The following is a 20,707-nucleotide window of genomic DNA, read 5'->3' on the forward strand; positions in this document are numbered from 1 at the left end:
GTAATGTGTCTCCTGACACCTAGCCAAAAATGAGACTCAATATTAATGCACCCCCAGACATCCAGAAGTTATAGCAATAGGCTAATGAGCATATAAGTTGTAAGTTTCCACTAGTTCTCATGATTCTTACATCAAAATACCCCTCAGTTACTAGTGCATACTGCCAAGTCCTCTTCATGATCATTATAAGGGGCCATGTGTGGTAGCTGTGTGCTAGCTCCTCACACAGAAGACCCAGGTTCGGTTCCCTACCAGGGCAATGTGCGATTGTCAGGGTGTGGCTGGAATATTGCAATAAGTGGCATAAAACCACTCACTCACTCATGTTCTTAAATATGATTGGTTTGATTTCGTCACATGACCCTTCAAGGTAATAGTATACTTAGCTGGACAATACAAAGTCAACACATTGCATAATAGGTAAGTTATACATTATTTGGTCCAAGCAATAACAGTTCTAAAAATAAGATCCCCAGGGTCAAGTTGCAGAGAATTATATACACATATTTTCTTGTTCACTCTTATACATTAAGACTAACATTAGTAATGTAGAGCGAAGATAGTTTTCTTGAAGGAACAGATTGAAAAGGTTCCTATGATAAACAATGTTAACTTATGTGTATATAATATCTGAATATAACTTCATAATATATAATATCTGAATATGATGACATTCCAGTAATATTTTATTTCCCATGTAATATTTTTACCAACCCGTATCAAAACCATTCCCCAAAAGCTGGTCCAGTACTTTTAGAAATATTGACCTCCCTCTGTAATCCCTCACAAATGACACCATTGAAAACCATGGCACAATACATCACATGGCACTGAGCCATTAACACACTAATAATAAATCTCTGTCATCAATTGGCTGAAGTCAACAATGGAATATACATTCATGTGATTTATATGACCCACAGACCTGCATGTTTCCATGTTACAGATCCGTCTTTAGCTCAAACTAAGTCCTCCACAAAACCATGCCGTACAGAATCCATCTACTTAATCCACTCGGCTCCCGTTCCGCATTGAGTCACATCCTCTGATGACACTCAAAAGAGATGCAGCTATCATGAATGTGCTGCTGTGTTGTTGCCAAACGTTACCACAGTCTATACCAGTCTGGCTGAGGCTGCCATAAACCCTCAAGTGATGACACTCCAATACCTCAGAACAGCTCCTCTGGGATTGCAAGGCCTTGCCAAGCAGTCATTACCGCAATACAAGGAAAGAGCAAGACAATTGCAGACTATATATATCTGCATGGACTTGGGCCTGATTGTCCAGCAGTCACGTGGTAAATGTAATCTTCCTGCCTACAGGTGGGTGTCATATAAGAGCATTAGCAAAATGTTTTGCTGGCTTGGCTCTAGGCATCACAGTCATTTGTATCACTTGGGAAATGGCCCAGCTAGAGTGCAGTGGTTATGTCATGCAGGATATGTATACTGTGAAGAAGCCGGCTTTATGATCAGAAGGACAATAGGATGTGTATGTAGGCCAGAACACCAGGACGTTTTGTTTTATTGATGCGATGAACAGGATTTACAAAAGCAAAAGCTGACTGAGTGAATGTAGTTTATACATCATGGTGGCCTCAAATAATCAGTCTGGACCAGGCAAATCAGTGACTGAAAGTATGAACAACCATCCATGTCATTAGGACACAATGACATGCAATTGGCATGACCTGCAAAGTCAGGAGCCTAACTACCTGATTTAGTAGTCTCCTATTACTAGCGTAGAAAACTGGGTATGAATGTTTGACCTGGAAACCCCACAGGTGTCAAAAGTTGCATTTCAAGAAAGGATCATTATTCCAACACCAATAGTTGTATTTGAATTGATTACCGTATTCGACGTAATAAGCACCCAGGGCGCTCTCAAAATTAGAAATAGGGGACTCATATTAGAATATTATTTTGGTGAAAAAAACAGTTGAAAGATAAATTTTGTGGTTTATGCTGACAGCCTGAAATGTTTATATATGATGAGATACATTTTTTCCAGAATTTAATTGCCTTATCATAATTAAGGGTGCATATAACACACGAGTGCGTATTATACGCGAGTAAATAAGTGTTGTGTACATTGATCAATCAGAAGGGGTGCTAATTGGTATTGTTCACTAGCCAACATATTAGCAAATATCACCGTGGGCGCTTATTAGAGCCGGGGCACTTATTACGTCGAATACAGTATTTAAGCTTTTCAGTGATATTTCTGTCAACCTGAATCTTAACCTAGAAAGTCAAAAAAACACACTGTACTTTCTTTAAGTTATAACATTCATGAAGTCATAAACAATTCATGTTAAGTGTATGGAGGGGGATGTAAAGATTGCTGATGATTTCTAAGCATGAAAGTCAAGGATTGCCAATGTCATTAATCCCAATATTGAATATTTGAAATTAATGGAGTCCCCAGATTCAAGGAACAAATCTCAAGGATCCCCTCTCCCCTTATTCAGAACCCTGGTAACACTTGATGAAACTATCCATGCATGGAATTGTCACTGTCCCGATGGCTATACATCCATGTTAGACAAACTTATATGTATATATAAAAAAAACAAGTTCTATCTCCATCCCACCTTTCACAAATTCAACCTCCTTTTATCATCGCAAGATCCTAACACTCAGTAGTTAATTTAGCTAAATACATTTAAAATGGTCATGTTGAAAGAAACATATTATCCAATAATTAACAGTCTGTCTGTATTATTATATTCTGTACATAAAGGCCTGTGGACTATACGTATTGAATAAAACAAATTGAATCCATGACAAAATAAGATATCACCATGCTATCACGCTACCTTTGCAATAGTGGTAGCATATTGCTAATATTTTACAATAGTTTTTAACTTTTGCAATATCATAGCAATACCGGTAGTTAGCATGCCTGCAATAGCCATCCCAAGTCATAGTGGGGCCAAAGTCAGCATAACGTCCTGTACTCTCAGTTATAACACTCTTACAGAGATTGATAACAGTATCAACTGTAACAATTCTTTAATGCCAGAATGTCAGATTTGATTCGCAAAATTTCATTGGAACCTGCAGACTCCTTAACATTTCCACTGTTTCCCTCTGGGGATGCTGTGATGATTGATGGAACAATCTACAATAAAAATAAAAACTCATGACCATACATCATGATTACAGCACGACACCCACAGGAAGCCAGGACACCATTCCACAGAGAAAACAAAAGATGAAATACAAAGATGATAGCAAAGGATAGCCATGCTCTTAATAAATCATACCTATCTCTTAACTTTGGTTCCGGAACCCTGAAGCAATTATGAAAGAGAAGGCAGAAAAATCTTTGAAGAGCCCATCGAGACAGACCAAACCTCTTTGTATCTACCCCCCACTCAGACAGATGAGGAGGGGGGATGGTGATCGAGACTTTGGGGGATTGGGCTTTCCTGTACGAGATTTATGATCATTATGTGAACTGTGTACAGACGGAGAAATATGCATTACATACGGAGAGGAAATCATTTCCTGTGTCTGAGAAGGACTTACTTCCCCTTCTCTCAATAAGCTAGCTGATTAGTAGACATGAAGAATTATGACTGATTGACGTGCCACCCTTTAGGTTGTTGATGAAGGCTTCAAAAATCAATAAAAAAGATTTTGACATTTGGTACAAAAAACCATTTGTTTTTATCCAACATGCAGCTGATACTGTTGCTAGGCTTACAGCAGAAACAAGAAGCAAAATCTAAATGCATTTTTTCTATAATTCTTTGGCCATTTTGTATGGACCAAAAACACATTACACAATACAAATGCTACACACATTTTCACAATACTCATCCTTTTTGACATCAAAGATCATAAATAATCTGCACTTTATTTTTATGTGCTAAACTGAGTGATCAACAAATTTTAAGGGTCCTAAAAAAATAATTCAGATACACAAATCATTATCATAAACCTAATCAAGTTAAATTTTCGGTATCCTTAAAAAATATCTCAAAATCTTGAAACAAATATCCACTGAACTGCTGTATAAAGTGAAGCAAGGCAAGGAGGATTCTGTTAAAGTGTTGCATGCTAGAGGCAATTATATTGCATAGCTGCGTGGAGGAAATCTCACCTCCTGGCTTGGAATATGTTTCCATTTGTGTATCAATCTCAACAATCATTCATGTGGGTTGGGCATCTAAATAGTCGTTCAAAAGTGAGTAAGTGTGTAATAGTGAGTGAACCACATTTAGCAATATTCCAGCAATATCACTGTGGGTAGAACTCGAGAAATGGCCATCCAGGGGGATAATCATGTGGCATTGCGATCAATGGCGACATGAGTGAATGTGATATCGCCCTTGGGGCATCGGCCAACCAGAACTGGCGGAAGTATATGTTTTTGCACACAGTTATCCATGTGGGGAACAAAACCTGGGCCTTTGGGAGTGATAAGTGAATGCTATAAGCACTTGTCATTCAATAGGTGTTGGGCATCCAAACACTCATTTAATAAGTGTTGGGCATCCAAATAGTCACTTAGTAGGTGTTAGACATTCAAATAGTCACTCAAGAAGTTTTTGAAATCCATATAGTCACTCAGGAAGTGTTGGACATTCAAATAGTCACTCAGTAGGTGTTGGACATCCAAATAGTCACTCAATAGGTGTTGCACATCCAAATAGTCACTCAGTATGTGTTGACATCCAAATAGTCAGTCAATAGGTGTTGGACATCCAAATAGTCAGTCAATAGGTGTTGGACATTCAAATAGTCACTCAATAGGTGTTGGACATCCAAATAGTCACTCAATAGGTGTTGGACATTCAAATAGTCAGTCAATAGGTGTTGGACATTCAAATAGTCACTCAATAGGTGTTGGTCATCCAAATAGTCAGTCAATAGGTGTTGGACATCCAAATAGTCACTCAATAGGTGTTGGACATTCAAATAGTCAGTCAATAGGTGTTGGACATTCAAAAAGTCACTCAATAGGTGTTGGACATTCAAATAGTCACTCAATAGGTGTTGGACATCCAAATAGTCACTCAATAGGTGTTGGACATCCAAATAGTCACTCAATAGGTGTTGGACATCCAATAGTCACTCAGTAAGTGTTGGACATTCAAATAGTCACTCAATAGGTGTTGGACATCCAAATAGTCACTCAATAGGTGTTGGACATCCAAATAGTCAGTCAATAGGTGTTGGACATCCAAATAGTCCCTCAATAGGTGTTGGACATCCAATAGTCACTCAGTAAGTGTTGGACATTCAAATTGTCACTCAATAGGTGTTGGACATTCAAATAGTCACTCAATAGGTGTTGGACATCCAAATGGTCAGTCAATAGGTGTTGGACATCCAAATAGTCACTCAATAGGTGTTGGACATCCAATAGTCACTCAATAGGTGTTGGACATCCAATAGTCACTCAGTAAGTGTTGGACATCACGAAAATAAAAGCGACAAAAAAATGACAACATATCTCTGCTAACAGCAGGATATTCTGATGATTCAATATGTGTTGGGCATCCAAATAGCCGTTCAATACATGACATTCACATTACCAACATCTGTGAATGTTTGTTAGATAATGTATTGACGATATTGTTAACAGTTATATATATATATATATCCACAAATGGTCATCATGTAAAGAGCTCAAATTAATTACTTCTGAATATTTTAAGGAATGTTCTTTATCATAAAAACTTTCAATCTGAATTCTACAACTTAAATCAAGATGTCTGTCTCACCCTTAGTCTCCACAATGGCCACAAATACCAACCAGAGCATGATCCAAAGCCATGTCTACTCTCATACCTACACTCAGGTGTGTTCTTGTAAAAACTTTACGCTCTGTTGCAAATGGAGTCATGTCAAGAAGAAATCAAACAATATAAATATAGTTCATAAACATATACCCAACCATATTGATTGTAACCATGGCGTACCATATGTCATCAAAGCATAACAATGATACATGTTTATCAACTTACTATTGACAAGACTTTATAGACAGAAATGCTTTTACTGAAACTCATCTATACACAAAATTACCTAACTTAATCCATTAAGAAACAGTAGCTACACCTTCTGCCATGCTATTATGTCTGAAAGAACCCAGAAGGATCAAAGATGGTGAAATCATGCAGACATAACTGACTGTGCTATCGACACAAATCAATTGCATCACGACGGCTGTCTATGAGACATTAATGACAGTGTCATGTTGACATGCAGGTACATGGACAGGTCATGACATATACATTAAGTCTCGACATGCAAACAATTGAACTCGTGTCACTCAAACTCACAGATAAGGGGGCACAGGTGGTTCAGTGGCATAAGGTACACTTTGATGTGGAAGTATCCTATATTACCAGGTCATGCTGATCTTGGCTTTGAGTCCCAGATTTGTTGTAGCTTTGATTTGGGGCACAGTTGGTCCAGGTGCCAAAGGTTCTGCATTTCAATGTCTAGTCTCAGAACCCTGGGGGATTCCAAGTTAGAATAGGTTCCCTTGGTGAACAACCCATGCTGGTCGTAAGAGGCAACCAAACAGATTGGGAGGTCAGATTTGGTGACTTTGTAAATTGCGTGTCATTGTACCTCGATGGTGTGGATCGTTGCTCATAATATTAATCACTTGATTGTCTGGTCAGGATGCAATTATTTACAGACCGTTATGTAGCTGGAATATTGCTCAGTGTGGCTTTGAACAACAAACAAAACAAACTAACGATGTCCAGGGTAGCATACCTTTAAGTGTCAGGATCTGCTGATCATGGGTTTGAAAGCCAAATGTGTCCTATGTTTGATCTTTGGCATGTCAGCACCATGTCCACATTACATTTACAATTATGACTGCCACATTTAAGACTTTCCTCTCATGTTAAGCTGAAAATGTTTTATAACTGAAATACTGTTCAAAGCACTGTTAAAACCCAACTCACTCACTCACTGATTTGAAATGATAAATGGCAGAGTTACAACTAATCCCATCCTAAATTTTAACACACCATCTTAAGCATGTTACTTCCGTCTTCAGAAAAAATGTTCTTTTTAAGTTTCTACTTTCAAATTCCAACTGAAGATTTGGAAAATAAATATACTACTCAAAAGAAGTTAATCAAAGTTTCTTAAGCTTTTTGAGTCGTATATTTTTCTAAAAGTAAAATGTTTTTCATCCTATAATCTAATCCATGGTTTTTAGTCTTAACACAGACACCAAACAAAGAAAAACAACACAAATATTTATGCACAATCCAAAATACAAATACTGAAGTGATGTATTAGGTCCAGTCAGCTGTGATACATACATTCTAAGTGAGTCCCTCCGGAAGTGTATAATGTATTCGTCTGCATGCATGACCAATGCTACAAGATTATGGCCAGGTTGAATGCATCTTCCTGAGGCAAGAGAGTTAACTGACTTTAAAAGTCTAGTTTCCACCCTTGCCGAACTAGGCTGGAATTACTGGGCTCGATCGTAGCGCCACCAGTGGCTATTACCAGTTATGTCCCTTCTAAGCCTCGCCTATGGACCAATCAGATTCCACCTCTCGTACCACTTGCGTTTGCTTCACACAAAATGGTGGCTCCGAGTCAAGACGATCTGATCGATAATCAAGATCTATATTGTGATAAAACGGGTCTTACATCGCGAAGTACATCAAATCACATGAGCACCTTGATTAAAAACATGAAAAGATTTGGAAAATATCTGCTGACAACCAGTTGGCAGTGTACATGCTTTGCAAATCCTGCAATTGACTGAAATCTGCACACGGGATTTCGATTTCGTTGCGCGATTTTTATTGGACTATGCATAGACACGTTAGTCCAGCCAAAATGTAACTCCATAATACTAGCCTAGTTCGGCAAGGGTGGAAACTGGACTTTTAAAGTCAGTTAACTCTCTTGCCTCTGGAAGATGGGTTGAATGCAGTGCTTTGAAGTTTCATCGACAACAGAAACAATACATACTACAGTGTCACATGATTAAATGTATAAACTCTAAAGACTTATTCTACCTTGGATCTTCCCGGGTATCATGATGGACAGAGAACACACGATACGTCACCTACCATATATATTTCTGTCCTTTGTTCATTTTTCAGTCATGCTTGACAACGGCATAAGTATCTATACCGAAACAACACTACTACTGATCAATAAAGAAAATGTTATCAATAAATGTTTAGTCTACTTTGTCATCCATTAACTTTTAAGAAATGCCTATCAAACAATTTAGAGTAGATCATATCTGAGGACTAGAGAAAATAAAATCAACTTCAAACCCTGCTTTTAAAGGTGACGCTTTTAGACTGTTTAAAAAAGATTATATATCTAAGAATGTACGGATAAAATAATATGGGTAAAGTTTTAAAATGGTATTTTAAACTACTCATACTGAGAATCCCAAAATATCATAAGTTAACAATGAATTTCACACTAACTGGTATTACATTTCACAGCATGTGCTCAGTAAACCCCTAGTCATCCAGGGGGTAATCATCTAGCCTTGCGATCAATGGCGACATGTGTATGGAGACTGGAGTGAATGAGATGTCCCTCTGGACCTGAGACATGGCGACTTGAGTGGATGTGATATCGCCCTTGGGGCATCGGCCAACAGGAACATTCGGATGTAAATCAGCATATCGGATTTCTCACAAAGCTTGTAGTTTTTCATGAGTTTTCTGAGAATATTGACTTTGACAGTTACATCACCATAATCATAACGACCACATCTTCATCATGACTGATCAAATTCAGTTCACCAATGGTAAATAGCCAGAGGTTACTAATACAACTTGTGCAACATTTCCACTGATGAAATTCCATATTATTTCAGATACAGCATAACATGAAGTATAAGAAAAGCGACAAAATCCTTTCCATATTTATGAGAAATCTCTGCCAAGAGCTGCGTCGATTGTCTAATTCCGACTGTATCATGAGCAAGTGTTCATGAATCACTATTAAATAGTGATCATAAGCTGTTCGCGCAAAAAGTGAGCACATCCTGCCCCGCCGGTGGCACCCCTCACAAACACATGCTAAGGCAAGTCAAGTGTTCACCTGACAAAACATGGGAACATATTGGTACAAGTCAAAATAGGGAACTGCATTGGACATCATTTTTGTCACTATTGCGTCAAATTTGGAAATGTCCTCCACATGTCTACCATAAAATATATTTTTTTAGCAAAAGTCGAATGAGGCTCTTCAAAATCTTGGTTGAAAGTGCATCGTCACTATTACTTAGAAAGATGTGAAATGTAGACACAAAAGCCAGGAGCTGCTGGAATATTGCTCGTCACAAAGGAACATTTGATTATTGGAAAGTTGAAGTCATCCTTCTTGCCATACCACTGGTGGCGAGTTTTTGTCTCTCTGAATTATTATGCTTTTATTCAAATATGAAACAGACGAGGTGGTTTCACTGGACTCTTATTGCTAGTTCAGGTGGGGAAATCAGGAGAAGGGAACTGGCTGTTGGACGGTTATTGAAAAATTATATTCATCTTCAACATATGCTTTCTGACATAAAACACAGTCTGTTACTCCTTCCCTAATAGATATGCAGGGCTCTATCCTGAGTAATGTGCTGGGATCTGAGCAGAAATTGTGTTTGAAAATTACCTAGTCACAGGCCCTGTGCTGGCCCGAACACTGGACCATACCACATGGTGACAGCTGATAATTAATGGCCAACAGATGCCTCTGGCAGAGTCTCAGCACGTTTTTCATTCCAAAATGGAAGAAATAAAAAGATTAACATAAATTTCAATTTCTACTCATCAAGATTTAAAATTCCTCCTAAGCTAATAATATTATTTTATTTCAATATTCACAGTTCTTGTTTAGAGCTTTAATTTGGTTTTCTAATTTCCATCCATTTGTTTATTAATTTCCATCATATCTGCAATTTATTTAGAGAACTTCTTTATCATACTAAAGCGATGTTTCGGTATCCTTGTACCATTGTCAAGACAAGCAGTCATGTTCTCCAACGCTATAACGAACTATGTTGAAACGTCACTATTACAGTATAATAATGAAGTAGTCATTCATTAACTTTTGTCTACTTGGTATGAACAACACATGCAGAACCCTGATTGCAAATTGTTTTTACAATGTGGATGTCTGTAGTCATGATGTTAATCTCACAGGTAGCATTGATTATCCTGAAGGTGATATATAGGGCTGTCTGACAGCTATAGCCCTTCGATATGTACATGGTGTAATGGATGTCATATTTCTTCATTAACAGAACATATCACGTACAAGGAGGAAAGAGCCTGTCTGTATGTAAGTGCATGGCACAGCTGAGTCCACAGAACAATGACAGTCTACTGCTTTACACGTCTCACAACCCCTATTGATGAGTTCCTGGGATTCATCCAAGATTCCAAACTAAGTACCCTTGCCATGCAAAATGGGAAAAATACGGACATATTCAAAAATTAGATTTATGTTTGGTTCTTTATTTTCCTAATTTCTGAGGACATTTAACATTTCTTTTCTATTTTTACACAGCAGTCAATGCAGTTGTGTTGAAGTAAGCATTGGATCCTTTTCCTCTTTTTCTGTCCTCTTATCTATGAAAACAAGCCACCTTGACGAAGCCATTACATTTTAGCTATGTCAACATGGATTCGAGAATTTTTATGAAGATTAGCTGAAGACATACAACTAAACAGCAAATGATAAAGGTTCGCTTCATGACACTGATGTACGTTGAGATGTGTCATTTTCTATCGACGTAACTGAGATACCAGGATAATTGTCTCTTATTTATTAAATATTTTGTTACTCCACAAAACTAGGAAACAATTCCATCTGTTGTGGCAAGGTTAATATCAAAACACTGATCACGTTACTCAAGAGGCAACAAAGGGACGGTAGGTGAAAGTGACCTCTACAATAACAAGGAAAAAATAATTATAATTATGAGGACAATGTGACATATATACTTATTCATTTCCTATTTCACTTCAGACAATTGCAACAACAAAAAAATACTAAATTATCATTGAACAATGTCAGAATCTTCCTTCCTTGTGTAGCTCATCTGATCACAAATACAAAAAGGAAGAGAAGAAAAACACTGACGCTATGATTGTTCCTTAGTTTTAAAGTATGTTTATAACCAACACGCTTATATAATGAACTGACGGGTATAACAAATCTATTTTTTGGTCCCGATCCAAATTGTTCTAGATTATTGAATGATTGCTGTGGTATATCCATCCTCAATTATCCAGATTCTCATATCATTCTATCAAGATAAATACTCACGACTAGGTTTTCCTGGCATGCCTAAAGGATGGTGTCCTAGGGAAATGCAATTACTCTATGGTGGTAAGTTCAACTGCCACATCGCCCTGTTCATAAGAGGTGAACGATACAGCGAGGGCATGATACGATATGTATCATGATACAAAGGTCTTGATACAATACGATGCTGTCGCAAGATGCATATTTATGTCTGCTTGAGTGGAAATGTCTTGACAATAAATATTTCTGCTATTTTTAGTAGTGAACTTAATTACTACACATTTTGCGATTTTTGACTGACAAAACCACCGGGGTATCATTAAACAAGCAGTAATGTATTTTAGCAGGTGTATCATTTTGTATTAATACAGAAAAAATGTTTCGTGTATCGTATCGGCACATGAAAACTCACGATGAAGCAGTGCACCGATGTATCATTTCACCTCTACTGCTCATGATCCCTGGTTTGCCATCACCATTACCTGCCCTTGGGTTCCACTGAAGTGATACAGGTTCTACTACACCAAATCAGTACCAGTTTGGAGAGTGCGGTTTTCGTAGGGAGCCTTCAGTGCAGATCGAGAGATATCTGCAGGCTGTGATTGGAGCATATTCTGTAAGATTTTTATGTCTTTCAAATGTACATCCATCCAGTTATTAAAACTGACCATGTTTTTCTATATTTAGTACTGTCTTTTTCAACATGATGACTTATGCTGAATGTGACCACAGCTATTTTCAAGTAGGTGACATTTTGTGCGAAACTGGGGGTGGTGTGTTTAGCTTCCGGTACTCGGAAAAGGAGCTGGCTAAGCTAGTCATTTTTATTTTTTTTATTGCTGCTCTAAGGCCAAACTGTGCACACACGTACAGGTAAGAGCTGTTGAATGCTTAGTTATTTTTAAAAAAATCATAACGTTACTATAGAAGTCTATGGGGAAAACATTTGGTTGTGTGTAACCTGTACAGTGACATCTACTGCCTTCCACCTGTATCACTCTGCCTCGGGGCTTTCCTTCTCAGGTCTCACTTCTGGTTTAAAGATTTTTAACTTACAAAGTATCATAAGTAGGTCAAATAAATTTGTGTAGCTCAATATTTGTTGTTTGGGTTAGTCATATAAGAGGGGTAAGATAACACTTAACCCTTGAGCCTTGTTTCTTATAAGTACATTTTAATCTGTGACTCTTGTTTCTAAACAAATTTGGTCACTCCAATTGTACTGTGGGCCATCACTACTGAAAAAAATACTGTCTGTCTGTCTGTCTGTCTGTCTAGTGAAATAACTACTAATTCTTTAATAGGTGCAAGTTGTCTACAGTTCAATCAGACAAGATTTACTTAAGTCAGAGGATAAAAGTTGAGTTTATATTTTTCGCAATTTGGAAAAAACTTGACTGGCGGTTTCCGTAAACAATTAAATAATTAGGCCTGGCTATATTTTAGCTACAAAAAATTATGCAAAATAAATTTTTAACACTCTCTAGATTAAATGACAACATATTGAACAGAGTAGAGCTTTTACTTCAATACAAACTCACCTTATGTCAACCTGTGACATCAAACTCCAAAATACTGCCATAACAATCCCTAGATGATGTTTTGTGAAATATGAGATGTGACATGTGCTGATTGCAGTAAATTGTATTGCATCTGTGAACTATTTGACAAGTCAGGCATGAGATGGGCTTCAGCTGATACCAAACTATCAAAAACAACTGTCGTGATATATGTCGTATACATGATTAATGAATGTCAATATGAACATGATGAATTCACAGTACATCAACTCACACACCTTCAGTATAATGGGTATTTAGCCACTGGTCCAAAGCCTGAGTCAAGTAAAATTTCTTCTGACTCAATGAGATGAGTTTTTACTCGTTCATATCCTATACTTACAGACAAATGTCTTTGGCACAGACTGCAATGTACTCAAACATTTCTCATCTGAGCAGGAAAAAGTTATCTGATGATAAACATTTACAGTCTGTGCCAAAGTCATTTGAGACTACAAGCCCAAACATGGCTCTTTGCATCATTTTCAGAAGATTTTAGTGTTATTATGTGAGTGAGTGAGTGAGTGAGTGAGTTAGTGAGTTAGGTTCAACGCCGCTTTTAACAGAATTCCAGTTATATCACGCTGTGTCAGCTTAATGTGGGAGGAAAGCCCAAAGTGATGCCGGTCTCAGACGTTTACCACTTCGATGAAAATCAAGAGCACGGGTATGGTGCTGACAAACCTAGAAACATCTGAACATATAATTGGTAATCTAGTAGGGCTGGGACGGGTAACTCGGGTACTCAGGTCGGTGGATCCTGAATAGGACCCGGGTACCCACAGGACTTCCGGACCCATGGAAAGTCATGTGATACTGTATAATTACAACAGCAATAAAACTCCATGGTAACAATATAAGTCGCTAGTGTTCTCATTTCTTTCTGACTATGACAGCATTCATTCTGACTTTCATATTGTCGAGTTCAACTTCAGTGTATGCATGAACAGGTCGTTTTATACATTTTTTTGAATAGTTTTTGACAGGGCTGCAGTAAAACAATTCCCATATACAGCTTCTTCCATGACACAATATCTACAAACTGCAGAATCTCTTTCTGGATGTAAATTAAATTTCCAGTCTCAAATAAACTACATCTAAACATCTGTTCAAAATATATATGTATATGGAAATTACTAAAAAGACTGTTTTATCCATGTATCTGAATAGTTATTTGCCATGGCAAATTCGAGATACTGGAGTTTCAACTAAGAGGGTGTCACTGCATGAAATTGCCAAGTCTAAGTAACCAATGACACACTACTCACCATAAAGACATTATCTCACATTGTTGCTTCGAGCAGCCAACAAGCTCAAGGGGTCAAGTCCATTTGATTGAATCATACAGCTTCTCAAGGGCTTTTTGCCTGATGTACATGCACATCTTAAGAAAACTATACAATATTCATATGATCTTTGCTGATCCCGATTTACAAGATTTGATATGTCTCCAGATCTGTCTGTGAGACCCATATCATGAGACACTTGAAACTGGAAGTGTTTTATATGTGATTACCATTAAGAGGATGTAACCGTGCTTGAACATTGTGTAGGTTTTTTTCATTCAGTAAGCATGGTAAGGAAAATGAGGGTACTTAATTTTGCTAAAATTGCAACTCTATGATGAGGATGAAGATCTTCATGGAACATGTTGAAAGGATGTGTATTAATGGAAAACCTGTTACTGACATCAAAATACTTTGACTACCGGTACTTCCTTCCCAGTCTGATGATCTCTCACAAGGCCGTGTAGCTAAAGCAATCTGTTAATTTAGCCCCTAGTCGAAAACCTGAGGCTAGTAAATTTCTTTCAGCCTAGTAAGCTTTTCAAATGTTTGTCCATACATAAACACCAAGATCTCTGAAAATGACGTCAAGTGACAGGTTCAGGCAAGAAGACTCAAAAGTGTTTTTGGACAGACTGCTAATGATGCCCCTATGTCTAGAATTGGATCGGAATTCTGCTACGGAATTCTGTGTGCACATTTTAGAGGCATTATATCCAGGATCATTCATACAAACATTCACCTCCTTCATGTCCATAGGCCTTGTACTTTCAGAGACGTCAGGAGTGGCTGTATATTGGCAAATGGGACATTTTCAACATGGCCACCATGTTTCGAATCAGATCGTGTTCTGAGAGCAATGTTTAAAGACATCATTGGTGGGAGCAATCATACCAAGGCCTTGACGTTTCAGAGGATATGTTGAAAATGTAAAAGTAATCGATGGATGAAGAACGTACCATAACATAAACTCACTTGACCTTCATATTATATCTAGTCCTTAGACCAGTAGTTCAAATTAGTTTTATTTACAGGTCAAGTTTACTTGGTATACAGATAGTTAGTTATGTGATCATGCATGCAGACTTAGCAATAGAACCAGTCATACACAAATATAGGTTCATTTACATTGGGACCATGTACAAAGATATTTTGACATCATGTATACATGTATATAAAGTACTGCATGATCACATAAATTTGGTGTCAATCATATTATAATCATGTAAAGAAGACAATATACTTAAAGAGTTAAGTTAATTATGACCATAAGACAATATAGTTGCACAGTTAAGTAAATTATGACCATAAGACAATATAGTTGCACAGTTAAGTAAATTATGACCATAAGACAATATAGTTGCACAGTTAAGTAAATTATGACCATAAGACAATATAGTTGCACAGTTAAGTAAATTATGACCATAAGACAATATACTTGAGGTAAGTTAATTATGACCATAAGACAATATAGTTGCACAGTTAAGTTAACTCTGACCATAAGACAATATACTTGAGTTAAGTTGATTATGACCATAAGACAATATACTTGAGTTAAGTTGATTATGACCATAAGACAATATACTTGAGGTAAGTTAATTATGACCATAAGACAATATAGCTGCACAGTTAAGTTAATTATGACCATAAGACAATATACTTGCACAGATAAGTTAATTATGACCATAAGACAATATACTTGCATAGTTAAGTTAATTATGATCATAAGACAATATAGTTGCACAGTTAAGTAAATTATGACCATAAGACAATATAGTTGCACAGTTAAGTAAATTATGACCATAAGACAATATAGTTGCACAGTTAAGTAAATTATGACCATAAGACAATATAGTTGCACAGTTAAGTAAATTATGACCATAAGACAATATACTTGAGGTAAGTTAATTATGACCATAAGACAATATAGTTGCACAGTTAAGTTAACTCTGACCATAAGACAATATACTTGAGTTAAGTTGATTATGACCATAAGACAATATACTTGAGTTAAGTTGATTATGACCATAAGACAATATACTTGAGGTAAGTTAATTATGACCATAAGACAATATAGCTGCACAGTTAAGTTAATTATGACCATAAGACAATATACTTGCACAGATAAGTTAATTATGACCATAAGACAATATACTTGCATAGTTAAGTTAATTATGATCATAAGACAATATACTTGCACAGTTAAGTTAATTATGACCATAAGACAATATACTTGCACAGATAAGTTAATTATGACCATAAGACAATATACTTGAGTTAAGTTAATTATGACCATAAGACAATATACTTGAGTTAAGTTAATTATGACCATAAGACAATATACTTGCACAGATAAGTTGATTATGACCATAAGACAATATACTTGAGTTAAGTTGATTATGACCATAAGACAATATACTTGAGGTAAGTTAATTATGACCATAAGACAATATAGTTGCACAGTTAAGTTAATTATGACCATAAGACAATATACTTGCACAGATAAGTTAATTATGACCATAAGACAATATACTTGCATAGTTAAGTTAATTATGACCATAAGACAATATACTTGCACAGTTAAGTTAATTATGACCATAAGACAATATACTTGAGTTAAGTTAATTATGACCATAAGACAATATAGTTGCACAGTTAGGTTAATTATGACCATAAGACAATATAGTTGCACAGTTAAGTTTATTATGACCATAAGACAATATAGTTGCACAGTTAACACATGGTTAAGTTAATTATGACCATAAGACAATATACTTGCACAGATAAGTTAATTATGACCATAAGACAATATAGTTGCACAGTTAAGTTAACTCTGACCATAAGACAATATACTTGAGTTAAGTTGATTATGACCATAAGACAATATACTTGAGTTAAGTTGATTATGACCATAAGACAATATACTTGAGGTAAGTTAATTATGACCATAAGACAATATAGTTGCACAGTTAAGTTAATTATGACCATAAGACAATATACTTGCACAGATAAGTTAATTATGACCATAAGACAATATAGTTGCACAGTTAAGTTAACTCTGACCATAAGACAATATACTTGAGTTAAGTTGATTATGACCATAAGACAATATAGTTGCACAGTTAACACATGGTTAAGTTAATTATGACCATAAGACAATATAGTTGCACAATTTAGTTAATTATGGCCATAAGACAATATAGTTGCACAGTTAAGTTAATTATGACCATAAGACAATTATTTGAAGAGATAAGTTGATAATGATCATAGGACAATATGGACATGAGTTATTTACGCATCAAATCTGTCATAAATACAGATTCTAAACCAATCATATTATATGTATACAGATAATTTCAGTCGATATTTAAGACATCATGCTTGACAGATCAATCACATCAGTTTTGCAACTTACATACTATTGTTTATCTCCCCTGGTGACACAAACCCTCACATGTATTCTACTCCATGCTCACCGCAGGAATTCTTGTCATCATCTTTACATATAAAGACATTCCCTTACATTCCTTGATGATCCTCCATTTACCTGAGGCAGACCAGCATGCTCTGATACTACTGTTTATCTTTAATCATGTCATATTTCTTTCCACGTGAAGTCCATTCTAATAAAAAAAAACTGAGGGGAAACACCCTTGGTGACAGAGACAAAATAAATAATATCTGATTGGTTGCACTCCCTCAAATGTTCATTGTCACCTGAGGAAGTTTACATGGAACTCTCATCGCATCCTCAATGAGTTAAAAAATCTTTGTTCAACAATTTATACAAAAATTAAAATATTTACTTTTGGATACAAATCATGACTATAAAAAAATCAAAATTTGGTTAACATCTTAAACATATTTATTATTTAAAATTCACAAACAAAAAGAATGTAGATCAATACAATCGATTTTTTTATGTTTATTGAATAAGAATTTAAAAAACTTCATTTGAGGTGTTTGAGAAAAAATATTTATTGCCTAAGAATTGATCACTTTCACATTGAAGGTGCAATTATAAGTCACATGATGAAAGTATAGGGAAAAAACAATTTTAATTATTGAAGTCAGTGTTGAAATGATATATACAACCATGATAAAATCAACTGATGATTTCAAAGTAACCATGGTAACAAATCAGGCCCTAACTATCATCAGATTCACACTGGGTATCGAGTGAACATGTATATATCTAAATGTAAGACTGCCAAAGTAGGACACAGTGCTATGAACAATATTGACAAACAATAACAATTTACATCATAACGTAGGCAATATAAGTGGCAGGCTTATCTCAAAGGGAACACCATGAGTGAATGGATGTGGGTTCTCTGTGTGGCAAATAGGTGAACTATACATGGCTACACAGAGAACATCAAGCTGCATACCCCTTCATCACCTGCATCATATGTTAATGTTAATAACTTAATATATATACCGTATTCGACGTAATAAGCGCCCACGGCGATATTTGCTAATATATTGTCTAGTGAACAATCCCAATTAGCACCCCTTCCAATTGACCAATGTACACAAGACTTATTCGTTAGTGTATTATACGCACTCGTGTGTTATATGCACTCTTAAGTATGGGCAATTAAATTCTGGAAAAATATATCTGTCGTATATAAACATTTTAGGGTGTCAGCATAGACCACAAAATTTACGTTCACCATTTACCAAAATAATATTCTAATAAGAGCCCCTTATTTCATATTTTGAGAGCGCCCCGGGCGCTTATTACGTCGAATACGGTATATTACAAGACACTGTTTCACTGTAAGTATTCTTTTTTCCATGGACATTTATCAAAATGTCGTTTGACCAATCATATTCAAATGTTTTACAAGTAATGTAGACACTACTTTTTAAAACGATTGGTATATGGATCCACCAAGCCCAAAATATACTGAACAAAAAAGTTAGGCATCATGATTATTTTGGGGGATATTTTTGTCGTGAAAAATATCCCCCAACATGCCCAAAATATTTATGATCTCTACCTTTTTTTGTTCAGTTTTGTCGTGAAGCGGGAACAAACTAGAATTTGAAAAGCACCTTATTTGCATTCCATCAAATTTAAACATGTGCTCAGCACATAGAAAATTGTGCACAATATGAGAACCCTGGAAGTCGATACCAGATTAACGAACACTTCACACATGACAAAATATTCAAAACTGTTTTCTATTTGATTTTGTTCCAGCTTACTACCATTAAAAGAAAACAAACCATATCTAGTCTTAATTGCACCACACCTGATTTATACAGAATATCTAAAGTCAACACATACATATACTCCTAAAAAAAGTTAAAGAACACTGGATTTTTTCATATTACTACAGTAAAATGAAAGTGTCAGGTGTTCTTAAACTTCTTTTGAGTAGAATATATAAAATGTAAGAGCAACTCCAGAAAAGTAAGCCTCATGGCTACGACTCCAATTTGTCTCAAATTGAATAACAATAACAGGCTGCAACATTCTAAATAAATTCTCCTCAGACAAAATAAGCCTAATTAGGTTCCTTCAACATGAGGAAATTGTATGTATGAACTACAGCATGGCAAATATTGACATCCCTAATGAGACCTGACACTCACGAACATCAGTATCGGGAAAACCACCCAAGGGTTTAGACCAATATAAGAAATCCTGACAAGGATGATGATGATTATTCAGTCACAGTCTAGACAAACATGGACACAGCATGACAAGTTGCCCTTACCGTGAATGCCTGACATGCAGCATCCTCACCCCAGGAAGATGTGCACTTATAATTTTTTTGGTTTACTCTCCAAAGCCTTAGGTCACTGTTAGTGCTTGACAAGTTATAAATATAGCAGTCCCAAATAGGATGTACAAAGGGTTATTAATTGTGGATTTATCACGATTCTGATAATGTGATAACCCTGCTACATTTAAAATCAGAAATCAGAATTATGGTATGATTAGCACCAGGGCCATGGCCTACAAAGCATTCTTAGTGTTAACTCCAATACATTAACATATACTTCTGATAATCATGGTGCTAAGATGTCATCGTAACTCCAATACATTAACAATGACTTGTGATAATCATGGTGCTAAGATGTCATCGTAACTCCAATACATTAACATAGACTTCTGATAATCATGGTGCTAAGATGTCATCGTAACTCCAATACATTAACATAGACTTCTGATAATCATGGTGCTAAGATGTCATCATAACTCCAATACATTAACACTGACTTGTGATAATCATGGTGCTAAGATGTCATCGTAACTCCAATACATTAACATATACTTCTGATAATCATGGTGCTAAGATGTCATCGTCACTCCAATACATTAACATATACTTCTGATAATCATGGTGCTAAGATGTCATCGTAACTCCAATACATTAACATATACTTCTGATAATCATGGTGCTAAGATGTCATCGTCACTCCAATACATTAACATATACTTCTGATAATCATGGTGCTAAGATGTCATCGTCACTCCAATACATTAACATATACTTCTGATAATCATGGTGCTAAGATGTCATCGTCACTCCAATACATTAACATATACTTCTGATAATCATGGTGCTAAGAT

At 36.1% G+C, this 20,707-nt stretch overlaps 1 protein-coding gene across 2 annotated transcripts in view; it reads right to left on the reverse strand.

Annotated features, from left to right (window-relative positions):
• Nucleotides 1-20,707, reverse strand: part of LOC124137041 (apoptosis-resistant E3 ubiquitin protein ligase 1-like) — a 125,627-nt gene that overhangs the window by 47,502 nt on the left and 57,418 nt on the right. Inside the window, exon 1 of one of the 2 annotated variants that reach the window (XM_046503145.2) lies at nucleotides 926-1,253. The exons of the other annotated variant lie outside the window; for it this stretch is intronic. The gene's annotated coding sequence lies outside the window, so the exon portion shown is untranslated. Of the gene's footprint in view, nucleotides 1-925; nucleotides 1,254-20,707 lie in introns of those variants that run through there. 2 annotated transcript variants of the gene reach the window in all.

This window comes from Haliotis rufescens, unplaced genomic scaffold (assembly GCF_023055435.1).
Source record: "Haliotis rufescens isolate VD_foot unplaced genomic scaffold, xgHalRufe1.0.p SCAF_3, whole genome shotgun sequence".
In the NCBI taxonomy this organism is placed as follows: Eukaryota; Metazoa; Mollusca; class Gastropoda; order Lepetellida; family Haliotidae; genus Haliotis; species Haliotis rufescens.